Here is a 10,620-nt window from a genome sequence, read left to right as displayed (position 1 = left end):
CCCACTTAGGGAGCAGGTAGCTGGGGGGAGACTGCAGGGAGGGCTGCATCGCCACCTCCGGGCCTCAGGACCAGGGAAGGGGGTGGTGACTAGACCCTGCACCCACGGGTCTGCCTCCTGGCGCCCAGAGCAGGACGCACGAAGGACGGGGTCTGCCTCCAGACTAGCCACCTAGCCCGGGGCTTCGGCTTCCCACAGGAGTGGGAAAGGCCTGGAGTGCCTCCTGGTCACTGTGGGGGACCCCTCCCCACTCCAGCTTCAGGATTCACAGCTGCCAGCCAGGCGCCCCACAGCCACCCACCTGCCTGGGGAGGGCTCTGGGGAACGCAGGGCTGCAGGGGGTGGGCTGGGAAGCCGAGGCACAGGCCCCGCCGTAGACAGGCACATGCTGACCCTGCAGCCCGTCCAGAGGGCTGGTCTGAAGGCCCCAGGTCTGGCCCTGCCGGAGAGACTCGGAGACTCCTGCGGCTTATGCACTTGGGCGCCTGGTCTGCCCTTTTGGCTATAAATCAGGAGTTCGTCACCGGACCTGCTGCCCAAATGGAGGAGTGAGCCAGCCTGCACCTGAGCCCTCCTCCCAGCCCTGCCTGGGCCTCAGAGATAGAGGACACCCACCGCGGGCCCTGCATGAGGCAACAAGGGAGGGAGGCTTGCGGTAGAGACGGGGAGATGGGGTCTCCGGGGCCTGCCCGGGGTCCCACAGCCAGGACAGGGCAGAGCTAAGACTGGAGGTCAATCCCCCCTCCTCCCCCTCCCCCTCCTAGCTCCTCCCCCTCTCCCCATACCCCTTTCCTCTCCTCCCCCTCCTCCTCTAGCTCCTCCTGCCCAGCCCAACCATCAGGGCTTGGCCAACCCTTGCCATGTTCCCCACTTGTCCCTCTTTGGTTGGGGAAGAACAGCCCTGACCCTGGCATTTTCCTACAAGGCAGGAAGTGACTCTGTCCCCAGAGACAAGGTTCCCCAAGGGCAGGTGCTTCCCTGCCCCGGGCATTCAGAAGCCCAGCACACAGCCATTAGCAGGCAGTCCCCAGATGCCATGGGCCAATTCCTACCAGGCTGTGAATCGGGCCTCTGCTGGGCCAGAGCCGGGAAGCCAGGGGCGCCTGGGGATGGCCCGGGGTCTGGCAGCCCGTCCTCCTCACTGCCTCCTGGGGCAGCACTCTTCCCACGGGCGAGCTGGACACCAGGGACGGCTGGGGTGGGATGTGAGCGGGAAGGTGCACACACGGCCTCCAGGACAGGGGCAGCGGGTGGCAGTGGGGACAGCACTGTGTTTGGGCTCAGGAGCCCAGGCCGGGCCCAGATGGGCCACCTTGGGGAAGCCGCTGTCCCTCTCTGAGCCCCAGGTCCCTGCCCTGATATCGACACCAGGGTCTCTTCTCCTGGGGGGCAATGGGCCAGTCACCCAGGCTGTGGCCAGGACAGGGCTTTGTAAGCTATAAGGTGCCATCACCTGCGAGGTGGGGCCTCTGGCCACGGGGTCCAGCTCCCCAGTGAGTGGGGTACACGTGCCACTCAAACAGGCCGAGATGTGGATCCCCATCCAGTAAGGCCTACCTGCCTACAATCTTCATGATGCAATTGGAGATGTAGTTTCATGGGAGTGTAGTAAAGCCCCCAGGGGCTGGTGCCGAGGATCCTGGCGGCTGGGGTAGATCCGCTGGCTGCACCCCCAGAAGTGGGCAGAGCAGGCTCAGAGACCTGGGTGCACTCCTGGATCCCCACTCGCCACTCTCCCAAGTGTGTAAGCATATCATTCCCTGCATTAAATCCATCTCCACTGGAGGCACCGGAGTGGTCCCTACTCCTGCTCTCAGCCCACAGCGGCCTGGAGACCAGAAGCTTCTGTGCCAACCCCCCCCCCCCATACCCCAGCACCCCTCAGGGCACCAGCACTTCCCTAGTGGGCCCATCCCCCCCGGCATGGAAATGAGCACATGAACGGACATGGACTCGCAGGTGCCTTGTGCAAAGCACCAGGCCGAGAAGGGCAGTGGGGGCCGAGGGGTGGGCACACTGCCCCATCCCATTACCCGCCAGTCTTTCTCCTGTAGAAGTTGTTGTTAGTCCAGGGTCTCTGAAAAGCAGACACCACAATGGGATGAAAAGTGCACGGACTTTATTGAAGGAAACGCCCACAAGAGATGATGGGGGAGGGGGGTTATTTGTGACACAAGTGTGACCTCATGCCAAGGGTGGGCTTAGCTGGAAGCAACCCAGGCCCCGTGTGGTCCAAGAAGGTCCAGAAGCCTGTTACAGAGTCCTCAAGTCAGAGCTGGCCATCAGAAGGGCACTGCCAGGATGGGCCTGCCTCGATGTCGCTGTTGGCCTCAGCACGCACATGTGGATGGATTGCCGCTGGACCGTGGGCTGTGGTTCAGGTCCATGAGGCACCCCATGACCCTCCATGTGTGCTTGTGTACTGACTGTCTCCCCACAAAATGAACCCTTCCAAGAGCAGACGTCCCATCTGTGCCCACCTGTGCCCCAAGCCCTGAGCTGAGTGGCACATGGACACTTCACTGATGTGCGGACAGAGCCGACAGGGCCCCCAAAGCCTCCCATTCGGCAGGTGGCACCTCTGCAACTCGGCCCTCCTCCATCAGGAAGCAAAGTCTCTTCCTGGGCCCCTGCAGGAAGCCAGGCCTTGCGGGCCCTTCAGCCAGCGGGCACCAGTGCGTGGGAGGCCCTCAAAGGCGAGACAAAGCACCTGTCCAGGGCTGCAGGAGCCGCACCTCCCCCTGGGGGACACCGGCCAAGCCAGCCCCAACCAGCTGGTGACGTGCAGCCCAGCACAGCCGTGGAGGGAGGCCATGCAGAGCCCTCAGCTCCAGCCGGGCCAGCAGCCAGCCACAGAGACCAGCAGGCCACCTCCGACCACAGAAGCCGCCCACTCAGTCCAGGCTCCAAGCAGGATGAGATCATTGGTGGTTCAAGCTGCTAGTTTTGAGGGGCTCCATGTGGCCGAAGCTAACGGCAGAAGCTCCTGTTCTTCCTCAGGGTTTCCATTTCCCCAGAATGTGGGCCCCGGTCCCTCGGGAGGCGTGGACGCTGCACCAATCCCCACCTCCCCACCTTGAGCACCAGGCTTCAAGCTCCACACACGGTGTGAATTCAGTGGGTCAAGTTTGCTGAGGATTAGGAATCCCACGTTGTAGCCATAAACACACCGCCATTTGTCACCTGGCTTTCCAGACTGGGGAAAAGACGGCACGGTGAGTGTTCACGCCCCTGTTTCGGGATGAAGGCGCTGAGCCAGCATCAGCTGGGCCGTGGGAGCGGCAGGTGGGGGGGGGGGGTTGTCCGTCCTGGTGGAATCTCTGCATTCATGCACACTTTTCATCCAATGTTCATCACAGTATTTCCCAGATCTGGCCATTGGGAGCCCCGTGGCCTGGTGTTTGTGCCGGGGGACGCATGCCCATCCGCCATCCGCCTCTGGGGCTTTTGGCACTGCCCTGTCCCCGGCATGCTGCGGGCTCCTCCTGACCCGGGCCTGGCACGAGCGTTCCCTGGGTGCCCCGGCCTGGCCTGTAGGGCTCGGCTTCAGACTGGGCGGCGAGCTCCACGCTCTTGGGCTGCGTTGCTCCCGACTCCTTTCCGGGCTCGGAGCCACAGAATGGATTGCTTCCTTGGGATGGTGAGTTCTTCTGCAGCTTCGTGTTCAGACACAAGCTCCCCAGTTCTTCTCCTCCGCTGCTCTGTGCTCAGGGCTGGTCTCCCACCACCCATGGAGAAGGCCCTGGTCCCCAAGGACACGTGCTGGCTTCTCCTGCCGTCAACCTCGAATACACACAGGGTGGTTCCTCACTCGTCACTCAGCCCTGCGACCTTCAGCAGCAACCAGCCCGGAAAGGGCAGCCCGAGGTCACTCCGCACTTAGAGAACCGTGCCCAGAAAAGCCACGAACGTCTTCCGCCCTGTTGTGCCATCAAAGTATTGAGGTTCACTGGTGCTATTGGATTCCATTTTAGAGTTTTTCATCCTTGCCGATTTCATTTTATTTTCTGAATATGAGAATCATACACATAGTTCAAAAGTCAAAACAGTATTAAAAAGCGACCCACAGAATTCTCCTTTCACCTGCTCCCGGGGGACCCTACCAGTTCCTGCTTCGAGGCTCTATCAGTCCTGGGGAGGGAACATGCAAACCACAACATGCAAACAATGTGCAAACCACAACATGCAAACCACATGCAAAAGAGGCAAACAGAGGAACAGCTGGGGTCCTCAGGAGCGGCCTGAGTGCTGGGTACTGGGAGCTGCAAACCCAGAACACGAGCCCCCAGGGCCACCAACACATGCAGCCCCTGCGGCCCAAGGGTCTTGTCAAAATGAAAACAATCCAGCTTCACAGCCAGGAGGAGCTTGAGGAGCAGCGGCTAGAGGTGTGTGTCCTAGATGGGGTCCTGGGCAGAAAGGACATTAGGAAAAAACAAAGGAAATCTATAAAAACTATGGACTTCTGTTAATAATAATGCATCAAGGGGTGCCTGGGTGTCTCAGTCGTTAAGCATCTGCCTTCGGCTCAGGTCATGATCCTGGGGTCCTGGGATCGAGCCCCACGTCCGGCACCTGGCTCGGCAGGGAGCCTGCTTCTCCCTCTCCCATTCCCCCTGCTTGTGTTCCCTCTCTCTCTCTCTCTGACAGATGAATAAATAAAATCTTTATAAATAATAATGCATCAATATTGGTCCTCAATTGTGAGAAATATACTGTCCTAACAAAAGGCAATAATAGGGAAACTGGCATATGGCAAATCTCGGCACTATCTTCCTGGTTTTTATGTAAATCTAAAATGTTCTAAAAAATAAAGTGTAGTTTTTTAGGTGTAAAATAAAATAAAAGAATGCTTTTTCTGTAAACAGTCTGCTGGAAATCCCTGGTGGGTCCCCAGTCCTCACCCTGACCAGGCTCCCCTGGCTTCTTCAGCCCCCCTGTGTTCCCCGACCCTGCTCCTGCGAAGGTGGGAGCACCGGCCCCGCTGTGGGCCCCCGCAGAGCCGCGAGGGGCCGAGGAAGCTGCCACTGGAAAGGCCAACCTCTGCGGACACCGCGTGTCTGCTGCCTCCCCTTCTGCCCCACGCCTGGACGGCCCAAGCCCAGCTGCAGGGGCCTCTGGGAATGGTCAGGAAGGCCACCAGGAGCGTGGCCAGGGCGCCGGGCAGGGGCCAGGCGGACCTCCTAGGAGAGAAGCGCTCGCACTTCCAGAGCACCTGTTGCCAAGGCCCGGCCCCTCCACTGCCACCGTGGGAAACAGGGACCTCGGATGAGCTGGTTTGGGATGTTAACTCAAAAGTGGGGCGGGGGGGGCTTTGGCTTTTAAATCTCGAAGGCAAGAAGATGGATTTTCACTGTACCGGCTCTGACCCGTGGTGTGCGAGGGACTCCATCTCCACGTGGCGGTTGGCAGAGCGGACCGTGTTCATTTCTGCTGGGCCCCTGGGAAGCTGGCAGGGGGTCTGTGGCTGCCCCCTAACCAGGGTTCTTCTCCATGTGCTCTCAGCCCCTCCCACATGTCCCCCTCGGCTATATCCCACTGTCTGCCTCCTGGGAGCCCGGCTCCCGCCTGGTGCACAGCAAGCTCTCGATGCTCAGGAATCAACGAACCGTCCCAGAAAGCTGGAGACTTCACACGGTGACGACAGTGTCCCCGGGGCGCTGCCATGGTTTAGAAGGACTAGGAAGAGAAGGGGGCTCTCCAAGGCAAGACCCAGAGCCCACACGTGCAGCCGAGCCCACGCGCCCACAGAAGCGTGGGTACGTGGCATGGGTTTGCCTTCAGAATGACGATGCAAATACAGTGATGGGCACAGAGCAGGTGCCACTGAGTGCACATCCTCTGTCACCTACTGAGGCCAGAAAGCCCCCTGGCAATGATTTTGCCACGAGGTAGAGCCCCTATAGCCTCCAACAGCCTTCCCTCCCTGCAGCATTCCAGAAATAACAAAGCAGCCCTCCTGAGCCGCAGGAGCCCGCAGGGGAGCCCCTGCTCCCACACCAGCAGCGTGGGTCCTCACCCGTAGGGTGTCATTGGCGCCCAGCTGCTGGGGCAAGCCTGCCAAGCCACGCGGAAGCGTGAGAAGGTGGCGAGGAGGGGCACGTTGGGAGTCTGCACCCGCCTGCCTTCCGTGAAGGTGGCCGTGGGTGACAGCCTCTCTGCATTCAGGAGAAAGCACCAGCACCCTGAGCTCAGGAGCTCAGGGACTAGAGTGCCCTTGCTGAGGGATGGGAATGGCTTGCTCTCCTCCCAGCATCCCACCTGGGTCCGCGAAGTGGGCACCTCCCCCTTTCTGAAGCACCAGGAGGTGACTCGTGGGCACCTCGAGGCTCGAGGAAGGAGGACTGATCCATGGCTCTTGCTCAGCCCCCGGGCTCTCCCCGCAGACTGCCCGTCCCGGGCTGCTTCCCCCACCCCCGCGTGCAGCCAGTCAGCCAAGTCCTGAGGTCCACGTAACGCCGGGCGGAGACCCTGAATCACACAGACGTGGGCTTATCTGCCCCCTCGAGCTGTGTGACCTTGAGCACGTGCCTTTCTGAGCGTCAGTTTGTCCCTCCTCAGAAGAGTAGTCAAGGTGGTGATGAATATTAATAATAACATATCCATTACGGTTTGGTTTGGCTACATATACTAGACCCATCACAACCAAAGAGGCATAAACAAGATAAAAACTTACTTCTCTCACTAGGAAAAAAGTCTGAAGGTGACTAATTCAGGGTGGCTTGGCAGCTCCACGATGGCCTCCGGGACCCAGACTCATGCCATCCTCAGTGTATGGCCTCCATCCCCAAAGCCACCTCGTGGTCCAAGATGGCTGCCAGGCTCCAGCCACTGAGGCCATGGGACAGGAGGAAGACTTTTGGAAGAGAACAGGACAGAAAAGCACGCCTTCCTCTGGCCCTGCCCCAGGGACCTGCCTCATGCCCGCTCCAGCACCAGAGGTGTATTCCACCGGCGCCACAGCACCGACTGAGAAAAAGAGCCCCCATCCTCAGATAGTTGTCATTTTACTCGGTTATTCAAAGACACCTGAGGGCTCCTGGCTGCCTCGGTCGGTAGAGCATGGGACTTTTGATTTGGGGGTCATGAGTTTGAGCCCCACATTGGGCATGGAGCTTATTTAAAAAAAAAAAAAAAACAAAGACATGTGAAATCTCTAGTTAAACATCTAGTGTTTTCAATGTTTTATCACGAAAACCTTCTAGCATGCAGAAGAGTGGAATCATTCCGTGAACACCCATACGCCCTCCACCCAAACCGTCACCAGTTTTTACACTTGCTATAGCCCGTCTCTGTCCATTTGTCCATCCCTCTCTCTACCCATCAACCCCCCTTATTTCCGGCCGCATACCTACCTATGCTGTAGATATCAGGACAGGTCCCCTTTAAACAATTCGGCACGCATATCACACTACCCGGGCTCAGCATTTCGTAGAGCATTTCCCAAACGGTGACCACGCCAGTTTTCCGGGGCTGCGATTCCGGTGTTTGAACAGCAGTCCAGAGGCAGAGGTCCGAGGTCAAGGTGTGGGTAGGGCTGACTCCTTGGGAGGCTGTGGGCAGAGCCTCCGAGAGCCTCTCCCAGCTTCTGGATGTTGCCAGCATCCCGGGCCTTCCCGGCTGGGAGACGCATGGCCTTGAATCTAGGTTTTCATCCTCACAAGGCATTCTTCCTGTGTGTGTCTGTGTCCAAATGTCCCCTCTTTATAAGGACACCAGTCAGACTGCATTCAGGCCCATCCTAGCTAATTCCATCAGCAAAGACCGTATTTCCAAATAATGTCATATCCTGAGGTGCTGGGTAGGACTTCAACATAGGAATTTGGGGGGTGGGGGAGGGGACACAGTTCAACCCATTACACAACATGTACAAATCACTGAGAGTTTTTTTTTTTTAAAGATTTATTTATTTATTTTGAGAGAGTGAGAATGAGAGAGAGAGAGCACATGAGAGCGGGGAGGGTCAGAGGGAGAAGCAGGCCCTTCGCCGAGGAGGGAGCCCGATGCGGGACTCGATCCCGCGACTCCAGGATCATGACCTGAGCCAAAGGCAGTTGCTTAACCAAATGAGCCACCCAGGCGCCCCTAAGAGAGTTTTGACAAATGCAAATCCCATGAAGGTACAAAACATGGCTAGCCCCCCAGATGCCCCTTCGGACACCTCCTTGCTCGTCCCTGCTGCCACACCCCCCAGGGGCAAGCTCCATCCTGACCTCTCTCAGCATGGGTTGTGCAGCTGTTCTAAAATTTGACACAAACAGAGTCACATGGCACCGGCGTGTACGGACACACAGAGCTGGCTGTTAGTCACGCACCAGCACGTCACCAACTGCCACCCAGGACTACAGACCCTGAGGAAGAGCCAGTGCAACCGCTAGATGGGAACTCAGCGTGTGAGGGGCTTCCTGCACCGTCTCAACTGGTCCTCCCAGGAACCGAGGCCCCACAGCTCTGCGGGAACTTTCTACGTGTCCAGGGAAAACATCCTGTTCAAATATGAGCGACAAACAGCACACCCTCCACGTCTCAGAGGAGCTCTGTTGTGGTCCCCCTTCTGAGCTCAAAGTCATGTTGGAATCATCCATCAGGAGTTCCATTGGTTCATGGCAACACTTGTCGGGTGAGCTTTCTGCATCCTGACGGAGACAGCGCTCCTTTGCAAAGTGGAGGGCATGCTCATTTTGTGGCACAGGAAGGAGCGCTCGAACACCAAAGACCACACGATCACCCAGATTGTGACGGGTCAGAACAACTGTGTAAACTATTACTCAAGGAAGTTTCTTGAGGTAAAGGAAGACGTGCACAGATGCATGGAAGTACTTGCCCTGTTCTTGGGCAGGTGGGCCCAGAATGGTCAACAGACAAACAGAGCCTGATAAAACCGTCCGGGAGAGATCCATCCCAGCCGCTGACTCAGGCAGCGAGCCCTGGCGCCGGCCCATCCACCTGCTGCACCGCGGGGATCCCGAGGGGGCTGCACCGGAACAGAGCGCAGGGCTCCCGCCGGGCAAACTCATCGCCAGAGAAGCCAATGACTCGAGAAACAAGGACTCGGGCGAGATGGGGGGATTCATGTATTTCAGGCGCCGCAGGCGGGGAGGTGGTAGGCTTGAGCCTTAACACCCAACCTCTGAACCAGCAAGATGGACTCTAGAGTGTTCTAAGGAGAGGTCCAGGGGGAAAAGCAGGCAGGGCATGCGTGCTCACGGGTGGGGCCGCGTGTGCTCTGAGCTTCTCTGGTCGGGCGCTGGAATGTTCCAGCTCAATATGAAATAACCGTTGGGATTTAGAGCTGGGCAAGAGGGCTCGCTGACAAAACTCCTGGACTTGTATGGTAAAGAAACGACCCTCGGGGCAGCCAGACAAAAAAGGCCAGGTATCTTGTAAAGGACGGAAAACCAGGTGGAAATCAGACTTCTCAGCAGTCACATCGGTGCCAGAAAAAATGAGAACAGTACTCAGAAGGTACTTGCAGGTTGAATTGTATCCCCCCGCAAAATATATATTGAAGTCCCAACCCTCCAGACCTGGGAACACGACACTATTTGAAAATAGGGTCTTCACAGCCCGAGTGGGGTTAAGACGAGGCCATGTGCGATTAGGGCCAGTCCCGATCCAGTATGAATGGACAGTGTCCTCAGAAGAAGGGGAAGACGCAGATGCGGGGAACGCCCCGTGAGGACGGACGCAGAGGTGGGAGGGCCGGGGCCGCACCAGGAGATGCCAAGGATGGCCTGCAGCCCTTGGCCACGGCAGGCCCCAGGACACCAGGGCGGTCCTCGGGGAAAGAAAGTGCAAGCCGAGGGCTTCCTGGCCAGCCACGAGACCGCTCCGGAGGGGCCAGCGTCAGGAAGTCTGGCACAGAGGCGTGCTCCTTGGAGTCACCACGGAGAAGGAGCTCTCGCCTCCCGAGCTCCGCAGAGAGGATTCTGGCAAAGGATTGGCAGAGAGCATGAAGAGCAACCGACTGAAGACAGGTCAGACATTATCAGCGGGCAAGAAACTGCTCGCACGTGCGCGTGGGCCAGCAACACAGCAGCAGCGAAACAAGGCACCAGGGAGACATGGGGACCATGCAGCTGGCCCCTGGCCAGCTCCGTGCCAAGAGCCGGGGGTCAAAGGACAACACGCTGACTCCGCAGGACAGGGGTACAGCCTGAGAGAGCAGAGGAGGGAGGGCATCAGGAGACCCCAGCTGGGCGCCTCCCAGCCCCCGCACCCAGACAGACCTCCCCAAGCACAGGAGCCTGAGTGGGAAGCCTCTCCCAGGGCTTGCCCCGTAGGAGCACGACAGAGCGTGCACAGCGGGACACGCACGGCTGCTGGTGACCATCCTGCCACAGCAGGAACCCCCTCCCCACTTTAATCCTGGGCTCTGCCCCAAACCCTCTCCTGAGTAATGTCCCAGACACACGGCCTCAGAGGGGGGTGGGCCACAGGAGCTGAAGGGACTGGGACACCCCCCCCAGGACCCCAGCATGGAAAGACCCCCTCCCTCACAAGCTCAGGTCCTGTGCCCCAAACCGGGTTATCACAGCCCATAGACGGGCTTTCTCAGCTGAGGGTTTGAGGACCCAGTGCAGCCACTTCTTCCTTGGAGCAGGGCCAGTGAAGGGCCCT

This window comes from Zalophus californianus, chromosome 2 (assembly GCF_009762305.2).
Source record: "Zalophus californianus isolate mZalCal1 chromosome 2, mZalCal1.pri.v2, whole genome shotgun sequence".
NCBI classification, from domain to species: domain Eukaryota; kingdom Metazoa; phylum Chordata; class Mammalia; order Carnivora; family Otariidae; genus Zalophus; species Zalophus californianus.
The sequence above is the reverse complement of the archived record's forward strand: the minus strand, read 5'-3'. Positions refer to the sequence as shown.